The sequence below is a fragment of the Prosopis cineraria genome, unplaced genomic scaffold, assembly GCF_029017545.1.
Source record: "Prosopis cineraria cultivar Desert tree isolate PC_DT_omini unplaced genomic scaffold, ASM2901754v1 PC3, whole genome shotgun sequence".
In the NCBI taxonomy this organism is placed as follows: domain Eukaryota; kingdom Viridiplantae; phylum Streptophyta; class Magnoliopsida; order Fabales; family Fabaceae; genus Prosopis; species Prosopis cineraria.
In genome coordinates, this window is record NW_026555334.1 from 4,776,433 (window position 1) to 4,787,901 (window position 11,469).

Genomic DNA, 11,469 nt, shown 5'->3' on the forward strand with positions numbered 1-11,469 from the left:
CCCATTCGGTGCTCCTTACAATAAACACACATGTCGCAGCTGCAAGTAGAGGTAAGAAGAAGGATGATGAAGACAATGAGATATATCTACAAGTAGAGTCAGAAATAAGGGTCGGGCCTAGAGGGTCTCCCGTTTAAGCCTATTTTTATAAGGGTTCGAACTTAAAAAATGAGCTATTTTTTAGGAAACTGGACTTCAGAACCTGGCCCTTTTAAGCCCTGAAAAAATGGGTTCGAGTCCGAGCGGCCCTCTAAGCCTGGTTTCCTTTTTTCTCCCCTTTCCTAAGCCAAAACACTGTCATCCTTGCTTCCTTAAAGAGTGAAGCCTGAAGTCTAAAGACGTGAACACAACTACACGAGCTAGTCATGACTTACCAGTCATACCTTACACGAGCCAGTCACAAATCACACGACCAAAATGAGTCATGCCTCAATCCTCACACCAGTAACCCTAAGCTTTAGATTCAAGTTGCCATCTCGTCAAGATAGCTCATCCTCATCCAATCGCCGCTCCCCAGTTGTCCTCTTACTTGCTCTTATAACTCTTAAGCTTCAGATTCAGGTCGCTAAGATAACTCATTCTCATCCTCATCTAGTTGCCACTCGCCAATATCCTTTTACTTGCTCTCATAACTCATAAGCTTCAGATTCAGGTTGCCAAGATCACTTATCCTCATCCTTGCCCAGTCGTCGCTAGCTAGTCATCCTTTTCCTTGCTCTCATAAGATTCAAATTCAACTTCGATGGCTCATCCTCATCCTCTTGCTCTCCTAAGCTTCATGTCTTGGCTGCTAATGTCTTTGCCCTCCTCTCTCTAAGAATCATTTCTCAATATCAGTGACTCAGTCTCTCTTTCCTCTCAAACCTTAATCTTTATGCTCACTCTTACTCTCCTAAGATTCATGCTCACTCTTGCTCTCTTAAGCTTCGTGCTCACTCTCTAACTCCATAACTTGGGATTTAGGACTCTGCATCAGCCTTCAGGTATGTCTAGTTCTTTATCTCTCTCTGATTTTGCTTTATATATGAAAGGTAAGTCACTCCCCTAAGTTGCTTCATCCTTGAATTTACATATGAAAAGCTGTGTTGCTGGGTTATTATTCATGTGTCTGCAATTTGATGTGTTGCTTCAATTTAATGTTATTATTGCCGTAGTTGTTAGGTTGTTGACTTGTTGCTATGTTGTTTTATTTTTTATTTAAGTCTATTATTCATGTGTTGTTTACAATATGTCATCATATAGTGCCAAGATTAATAAAACTAATAAAAAATCAATGGATGGGGACAATAAAAGAGAATTAATTCCCTCTAATTTTACTACATTTAACCAAAAACCACCTATGAAAACTAAAAGTTGTATCTCAAATGTTTGGAAGTCTTTTTCTAAGGTGGTTAATGAAGAGGAGGCAACAAAGGCAAAGTGTAATGATTGTGGCACTTTATTAGCATATGGTGGAAATCATGGCACTTCACATCTAAGTCATCATATTAAACAATGTGTAGCTCTTTTAAAGTTTCATAATATCAGCTTAAGGATGTTGGATAATGAAAGCAATATTAGATCTGGACAAATCAATAATATGCGTATACGAGAGTTGTTAGGGATGTTGATTATTGAATATGATTTGCCATATTCCTTTGTTAAATTTCCTCTTTTTAGGCAACTGCTTAAGGAATGTAATCCTAATGTTAAGGTTATAAGTAGAAAAACTGCTATATCAGATATTATGAGGTTTTATGAGCTACAAAAAGATAAGTTGAAGGTGATTTTGCCAAATAGTCCTAGTAGGATATGTTTGACCTCAGATTGTTGGACTGTCATAACATTTGAAGGTTATATATGCTTGACAACACATTTTGTGAATAAAAATTAGAAACTTAACAGTAAAATACTTTCTTTTTGTAACATGGAGCCTTCACATTCTATACATGAATTAACTTGCAAAATTTTTGAGAGCTTGTGTGATTGAGGGATTGAAAAGAAGATTTTTACTATTACTTTAGACAATGTATCTGTAATTGATTTTATGACTGAGATCTTGAAAGAGAAGTTGATTTTGCAAAATAACTTAATTTATGATGGGAAATTATTTCATGTGAGGTGTTATGCACATATCTTGAACTTGATAGTTTAAGAAGATTTAAAGGTGACAAATGTTGTAATAAGTAAAATTCAAGACAGCATTAAGTATGTTAAGATGTTTGAGTTAAGGATGAAAATTTTTAGGCAATATGTTGAGCAAGTTAGTGGTATTGACACTTCAGTAGGATTGCGATTATATGTGCCTACTAGATGAAATTTCACCTATGATATGCTTGAAAGTGGAATTAGATATAAAAAGAGACTTTGTTTGCTTGTCTTGTTGTGACACTAGTTTTAAGAATTACTTATCAAATGAAGAGTGGAGGAGAGTAAAAGAAATGTGTTCTTTCTGGCAATCATTTGCAATGATTACAACTTTAATTTCTGGCACATCTTATCCGACCTTAAACATGTATTTTGGACAAATAGCAAAAGTTGAGATTCTATTGAATGATGTCATTAGCAATCGTGATCAAATGATTTCTAATATAGCAACTAGAATGAAAGAGAAATTTGACAAGTATTGGAGTGACTATAGCGTGATCTTATCAATTGAAAGTGTTTTTGATCCACGAGCAAAGCTTGAAGCAATCAAATTTTCTTACTCATTAATTGATACTGTGAATTATTACATGAAAGTTGATCACATCAAGCAAAAGTTGTATTATATATTTGATCAATACAAAGATATGGATGTATCTTTTAATAATCTTACATTAAGTTCAACTCCAATACCAAGTCAACCAAGCTCAAGCACAAGTGGAAGGATGGTAGAGAAGAAGAAGGAGCCGGCCATGTCTTGGACTCAAGTTTATGGTGGAAGTTCTTATTTGTTTAATACATATTATCTTATTTTTATTGGTTTATAATTCTTTGTTTGATATCTTTTATTTTATTTTGTAAATATAGGATTTTCTTAATTTCAAGAGTAGGAATGTTTTTTCTATTGAAAAATTTAAATTAGACTATTATTTGGAAGAAGCTTCCTTTGATAGTCACCAGTTTCCAGAGTTGGATGTATTGCAATGGTGGAAGACTAATCAGCAACAATTTTCCAACCTTTCAAGGATGGCGTGTGATATTTCAAGCATTCCAATCATTATCATAGATAGTGAATTGGCTTTTAGCATAAACTCTCATGTTTTGGCAAAGATTCATTCTAGCCTCCTTCCAAACAATGTGCAAGCTTTGATTTGTACTTGCAATTGGTTACATGATTTTGTGCCACCGTTATATGGTAATTGTATATTTTGCCTTGTGATATATATATATATATATAAGTGGACCAACTTCTGAGGGTTCTAATATTTTATTTATAAGCAATGATGAGGATGAAGATTTAGATTTAGATTTAGATTGATGGATGTTCGAATTAATGTAGTCTTTTAAATGTATGGTGTTTAAGTTCTTGAACATTATGTGTATCTTGATTTATTTTATTTTGCATTTTAGAATATTTTTAAATAATTTATTATGTTTAATATTATTTTAATTATTTTAATTTTTTTGAAATACGGCTTATGGGCCCAGCTTTCAGCCTTTTTAATAAAAGTCGAGCCTCAAAAAATAGCTTAAAAATGAGAAACTGAGCTTATAGGCCTCGGCCCATGTGGACTAGGCCCACCCATTTCCTAGCTCTAACTACATGGAAAGCCATGCAACTAGTTAAAAGAAGGGTCAGACTAAGCCAAGTCAGATTTTCTTGGCCCATGCAATGACAAGTCATGAGATAACGAGAGAATAAACGGCAATTTGATAAAAAGAAAATTTTTTCTCCCTTAAAAAATAATTTAAGAGAACATTTGTCCCATTTAAAAATGCAAGGTGCCAAGAATTTCTAAAAAAAAATATAAGGATAAAATTAAACCTTAACCCTTATTTTAAACATTTATTAGTAATAAAATACAAATTTTGATTAAAAAAATATTTGATTTATTTAAACTCACAGACATAATAATTATAGAAGAAACAAAAAATAGAAATTTATATTTAATATTAAATTAAAATTTATATTAACTTAAATAATGTAAAATAAATTAAATTAAAACATAAACATATAAAAATAACACCAATTGTTATAAATTTAAAAAATTACTTGTTACAACGACTTATAACATTTTAAAAAAATTATATATTTTATGTAAATAATAAATTTGTTCATTTCAACCATTATTTAAATTCCCACTCTCTTTTTAATATAATGGAAGATAATTCATATTTATAAATTTATATATTATTATTTTTTTCAAAAGAACCTTAACGAGAAAATGGCGCCTACTAATTTAAAATCTTGAATCTACCACTACACCTAATTATGAAGAAATTAAAAAAAATTTAAAATGGAAGTATCAAACTCACTTCAAAATTTAACGCCTCATGAAGTCCAATTTTTCCATCATCCTTTAATTCTTTCTTCTTCCACTCGTGCTACAGACTTATGGAAGATCAAGGATCCTCATAAAATACTAATCTAAAAATTTTAGCTTTATGTGAGAGAGAGAGAGAGAGAGAGAAAGGAAAAATAGCAATCAAGAGTCACTGAGCAAAATTAATATCAATCAAAAACTAATAGACTTCAAAATTGCATTGTAATCCATTGGTCCTTAACTAATATTAATTTTTTAAGTCAAAAGAACAAATTACCCCTAAAGTAAAAAAAAAACAAAAAGAAAAAGAAACTCTCATTGTCGCTAGCGCCAGCAACCGAGCCTCTGCCATCGGTGGGGATCGCCAGTGACACTTATTCAAGAATAATATATTTAAGTGGCCAAGGGAGGGTTTGATCTCATAATCCCTTAACCACCTAAAAAGCATGCAAGTAGCCATTAAGCCATCAAACCCTTTAATTATATATGACAAACAAAAATTATCATTAGTAAACTAAACTTCTAACAACTCCCATGATATAACATGATGGTAAGTTGTTAATTCCTAAATGATACTTGTTATTTTACTAATGTTACTTATTAATCTGACATGAACAATTACAAATTAAAAGCTTTAAAACTTCATGCATTTCACTTGTTAAAAGTTTGAATTTGTTGTTGTTAATCATGAATAGGTTGTTATCAAGACCTTGAATGGATACTTATTGATAAAGGACTAACACATACAGTTAAGCCCATCCTATTAATTTTTCTAAATTGATAAAATATGAATAAATTCTTGTTAATTTCAAATAAATTGTTGTGAAAATCTAAATGTATATTTGTTAATGAATGACTAACACTTGTATAATTAAACTTATTTTATCTGATTTTCTAACTTATTAAAACTTGAATAAATTGTTATTAATTTAGCATGAGTTGTTGTTAAAATATGAATGAATACTTATTAATGAAAGACTAACACATATAATTATGTCTATTTTATCCATTTTTCAAACTTGTTAAAGTCCAAATACACTATTGTTACTTTAGAATGGTTTGTTATTTATACACATGTCCCATTAGACTTATGCTTTTAATTATCAATATTAAGTATCTATTCGAATTTTAACAACAACTCGTTTGAAATTAACAACTGTTCATTTAGGCTTTAATAAGCTAGGAAAGCAAATAGGATAAACATAATTGTATGCATTAATTTTTTATCAACAAATATTCATTATAATTTTAATAACAACTTATTCAAAATTAATAATAGTCTATTCAAGATTTAACAAGCTAGAAAAACGATAGAATTGGCATAATTGTACGTATTAATCTTTTATCAATAAGTATCAATTTGGGTTTTAACAATATCTTATTCTAAATTAACAACAGTTCAAGCATTAACAAGTTAAAAAAATGAATAAGATAAGCTTAATTGTGCAAATATTAGTCCTTTATCAACAAGTATATATTTAAGTTTTTACAACAATTCATTCAAAATTAACAACAATCTATTCAGGTTTTATCAAGTTAGAAAAAGTGATAAGATATGCTTAATTGTATGTGTTAGTCCTTCATTAATAAGTATCTATTCAAATTTTAACAACCATTTATTCATGATTAACAACAATGCATTCGAATTTTTAACAAGTAAAATGCATGAAGTTTGAAACCTCTTAATTTATAATTGTCAATATTAAATTAAAAATAATATTAGTAAAATAACAAGTGCTATTTAGGATTTAATAGCATACCGTTATGTTATATTATAAAAGTGGTTAAAAGTTTAGTTTATTACTTATATTTTTTGTCATATATAATTAAAGAGTTTAGTGATCTTTTTAGGTGGCCAAAGGGTTATAGGATTAACCCCTCCCTTGGCTACATAAATCATTTATCCTTAATAAGTATTGTTGGCACTGGAGCTCTGGTGAACGGTCACTAATGACCCTGCTGGTGGCAGGGGCTTTGGCGGTCGGTGCCAACAATAGTGGGGTTTCTTTTTTCTTTTTAATTTTAGGGGTAATTTTATCTTTTGACTTACAAAATTAATATTAGTCAAGGACTAGGAACTACAAGGCAATTTTAAAGTTTGTTAGTCTTAGACTGATATTAATTTTGCTTAGTGGTTCTTGCCTACTATTTTCCCTCTTTTATTTATTTAATACAATTTTTATTTATCCCACAACTTATGACATTTGGGGTTGGGCCATGTGCCACCTACTATATCCATCATATTTTTTTTATTTATTCAATACAATTTTTATTTACTCTACAAATTTTATATCATGAATAATAAATTTATAAACCATCTTTTATATATATATATATATATAGCCTCACATAAAATTAAATGAGCAAATCTAATTTCTAGATTTTTTCAAATATAATTTCCATTATATTTATGTAATTAGAATCATAATCCCTCAAGTGAAGAAATAATTTAGACATTTTAATTTAATTTCCCTTTACCTTATTAACTCTCTCTTTTTTTTTATAAAAAAAAAGAAAGAATAGGAGTTAAAACCTTAAAATTTAACTCAAATAAGGATATCAAAATTTTCAATAAATTACCGGAATAACTCCCTTATAATATTACTTAACTTGTAAAAAATAAAAATTGGGATGTTATATACTCTTTTTCCTTCATTAATTTTTTGTCACATTAAGTTTGTCTTAGTAAGTTTTAATAAGGCACAATATCTAAATGTGCAAGGAGAAGTTTTATGAATATTAGAAGGTTATGTAGATGTCCATATTTCTTAGATTATCCAATATCTTTCTTGTATATTTTATTTAATTTAATTGATGTGTATGTGCCTATAAATAAAAGACACTTTAAATAATAAAATTTTCAATTTTTTTCTCTTATTCCCTCATTCTAATTTTTTCTCTTCTCCTCTCAATTTCCATTTTCATATCAAGCTAGATATGAGTTTTAAGAATAATCTTCTTTCTCCATATAAAAAATAATTGAGAGAGAGAGAGAGAGAGAGCAAATTGGTAAAAGATCTCATAGCTAGGTTGGAACCAGTAAGACCACTAGCCAATTCTAACTTAAAAGAATAGTTTCCCTTACAAATACATTCTTATAGGATGAAAAGTGATTAATAACCATTTACCTATCGATGCTATTTTAAGAGGGTATCATCTGAATATTGAATCACCTTGTCCTTTTGGGTGTGATAGTGAGGAATCACTGGAACATTTGGTTTTCTCTTGTAACTTTGTGACAAGATTAGTTACTGATGAAATCTTACAGATTGGGGTTCAAAATTGGATAATGAGAACATTTTTTACTTTATTCAGAGGTAGGGAATTCAAATGGGTTCATAGTTTTCTACTTCTCCTAAGCTTAATTTAGAGGATGAGAATGTTGGAATATTTATTTATGGATTTATATTAATTAATAAGCCCAAACGGATTGGTCTTTATGATCTTGTGTGGATCATGATAGGTGGACCATACAAATGAGTTTAATAGCTAGAGGCCCAACCTACAACACAGTAGCCGTCAATTATTCCTTATCTCTTAACTAACTGAGTCAGAGATAATGGAATATAATATAATGAATTATTTATTTAATAAAGTGGTTTCTGATATGATCCTTATTAGTCGATTAGTGGATAACCACTAAACACATGATACCTTTCATTTACTCCATTATCTCTACACTCTCTGAAAACTATGGGGTCTAGTAGGTTGTACATCTATCTACACTCGAGGTAATCGATGTGTCTTTAGTAAGCGGTCAAGGATTTTTTAGGTACACACACATTACTCTACTCAATCTTACTTGATACATGAATTGAGATAAAAAATTAACACATGGCATCAGAGCCTTGATTACGAATATTGATCTATATATCTCAATCTTTCTTTTGCATATAATGATATATTGATAGAAATTCATGCTCATATGTTAATAATTCTTCTTATTTCCTTGTTATTGAAGATGAGTATCAATATGAATATTAATCGAAGAATTTTGTTTTAAATATTGTTGTATTTGCAAAAAAACCTTATAGCATGTTTCTCATATTAGTTTAGGCGTATGAGTCTTTATTTTATTTTTTTTGTGAATCTCATTTGTTCTTCCTCTTCTTCCCAACGCAACTGAATAATGAGGCTGCCATTGAAAATAACTTCATATCTTAGGAGGTTTCCACTACATTGGGATCATCATTGTGCCTTTCATTTTCGTTGAAAAAGGTGCGTTGTTGCATCATCTGGAGCGTCTGTCTTCTCCTCAGCTTCACGGCATCATACATTTTTTTTCTATGTGCCATCATCGGAAAAGAGATTCAGGATTGTGACAATGACTGCTACGTCCTCGTTGGGCACTAATGTCATCGAGGTTCACGACATCGCCACTGTGAACAGTCCTCCAAGTCACACACTATTAGATGCCGGCTGTGTTATCAGGTTTGTGGTTCATGGTTGTTGGAAGGAGAAGAAGGAAGCGAGTAGAAACTGAATCCTAGGGATCCAAATTTCATTTGGGACCAGAGCTCTTATAAAAAAAAGGCAGGAGGAAATAGGTTAGAAGTGAAACAGACCATTTCATTTAAACATACTGGGCCTTAATCTCAGCCTAGTAGTATTATTATAAAAAAAATTATTGTTTTCATTAATTGTGTTTCAGCTCCAGTTTAAATTACCTCCTTTAGCCTATAATTTCTCGATTTTATAGCATGACCCCAAGAAATTTTTGGAAATTATAAGTTAGTCCTTTAACTTTCAGAATTGTATTTTGTACCCAAATCTCTTCCAGAATTACCTATTTATCCCTGAATACCTTTTAAAATTCTAATTTAGTCCCAAATTTGTTCTTTAATTCTCAAAAGGCCCCAAAGACTTTTGAAATTATTTTTTATTTGTCCTAAGGTCATAAAATTTGTAAATTTATGAATTATTGATGATACTTAGGATCTTCTAGTATTGGTAATGGACATACCCCATAGGTATGACATTATTAATGTGATTTTTGATTATTGGTTTTAATAATAGGTTAATAGCACTCTTTTAATATGTTAAATGTTCGTTATACCCTATAAGTATGAAAATATTTAATACATTATTTGGTATGAGCTTTTATATAAGCTAAATCTTTATGATATTTGAGCCTTCTTGGTGCATGATTATAGTTGCATAATTGATGATCAATTGTGGGGAATTCTGTTTTATAATTATGTCATGCACGCATAATTAATATTTCCCATTTTCTATTTTGTGATTTTAATTTCTGCTTTCGCACAACTATCCTTTATAAAAACTCTCAATAGGACTAACTATGATGATTGGAAAAAGTCCCTGAATATGTATCTTACCATTTATGCAAAAGATTTAGCTTTGAGAGAACCCAAGCCTATAGATCTCTCTTTTGAGTCAAGTGCTTTTGAAATGGCCTTCCATAAATAATGGAGTGAGTCCAACCGAATCTGTCTAGCAATCATCAAGTATACAATTAAAAAATAAATTAGGGACAGCATTCCTGAAAAAAGAATACTGTAGTGGAATACTTGAAAGCTATTGGTAACAAATACAAGAAGCTTGACAAAACTCAAAAAAACTACTATTTATCATTTCTTGACAATACTCAATATGATGGAGTATCTGGTGTTGGGGAGCATATTTTAAAACTTGTTCATTACTACAACAAGCTTAAGTCATATGAGATTGACTTAGGTGAAAGTATCTTAGTTTACCATATTCTTCAATCATTGCCATTGAAGTACACATTCTTAAGGACTTCATACAATTTACAAGAATTTAAATGGTCTATTTATCAAATGATATCAATAATCACTCAAGAAAAAGAAGCTATAAAGAAGAAGTCCTCTCACTTGGTAAGCTATGTTTCTCATGGCTCTTATAGCAAATTTGGAGGGTCGTATAAGAAAAAGGGAAAGAAGCATGAGGCCTTAAAGGGCCTAAAACATAATAATCAAACTTTTAAGAAGGATGGAGATAAGAGTGAGAAGCTGAGAAAGAAACCCTTTAAAGGATTATACAACTATTGCAAGAAACTCAGCTACATTAAAGCTAATTGCTTTCAACTGAAGAACAAACAAGAAAGTGAAGGTATAATTCTTTAAACTTCCCCTCTAGTCTAGTTTTTTTAAATCTAATACCACTGAAACCTCCTTTGACTTATAGTGGCTGGATTCTAGTACCACTATACATATTGTGAATTCTCTATGAGGGCTAAGAAACCAGAAGGTTCCAAGTAAGGCACATCAATCATTCTTTAGCATAGTAGGGAGTAAGACATCAGTTGAACGCATTGGAAATTATGTTTAAATCTTGGACATGTTTTAAATTTGAACAATGTTATTTTTTTACCTTCTACAAAAAGGAATTTAATTTCAACTTCTGCATTGAATATTTGTGGTTATTCATTCTTCCAAGGAAATAAAAAAATTAATATTCTTTTTGATTCCATTAATGTTGGTTTTGCTTCCTTGATATATAGTTTATATCGATTGAATGATTAGTTACTTGAATTTTTTATTCTCCAAATCAATGCTGCTATTAGGCATAAACATCAAAGGCCTAATGATAATTCCTCTATGTTATGGCATCATCATTTAAGTCATATTTCTAAAGAGAGATTGGAACACATAGCCAAGCAAGGTGTCTTACAAGACCTTAATTTCTTAGATTTTAAGACTTGTGTTAATTTCATAAAAGGAAAATTCCCTACTAGAGCTAGAATCAAAGGGGAAAAGAGGTCTGAAAACACTTTAGACCTAATCCATACTGACATCTGTGCACTTATTAAATGGAGGCTATGGGTGGTTTCAGATATTTTATCACCTTTATAAATGATTACTCTCGTCATAGATGGATTAAACTCTTACATGAAAAGGGTGAGTCTCTTAATGCATCCAAGACCTTTAAGGCAGCAATCGAATTAAAATCTAGCAAGTTGATCAAATGTGTGATATTTGACAAAGGAGGATAATTTTATAGGAGATATGCTGAGATTGGTAGGAACCCTGGGCCATTTACT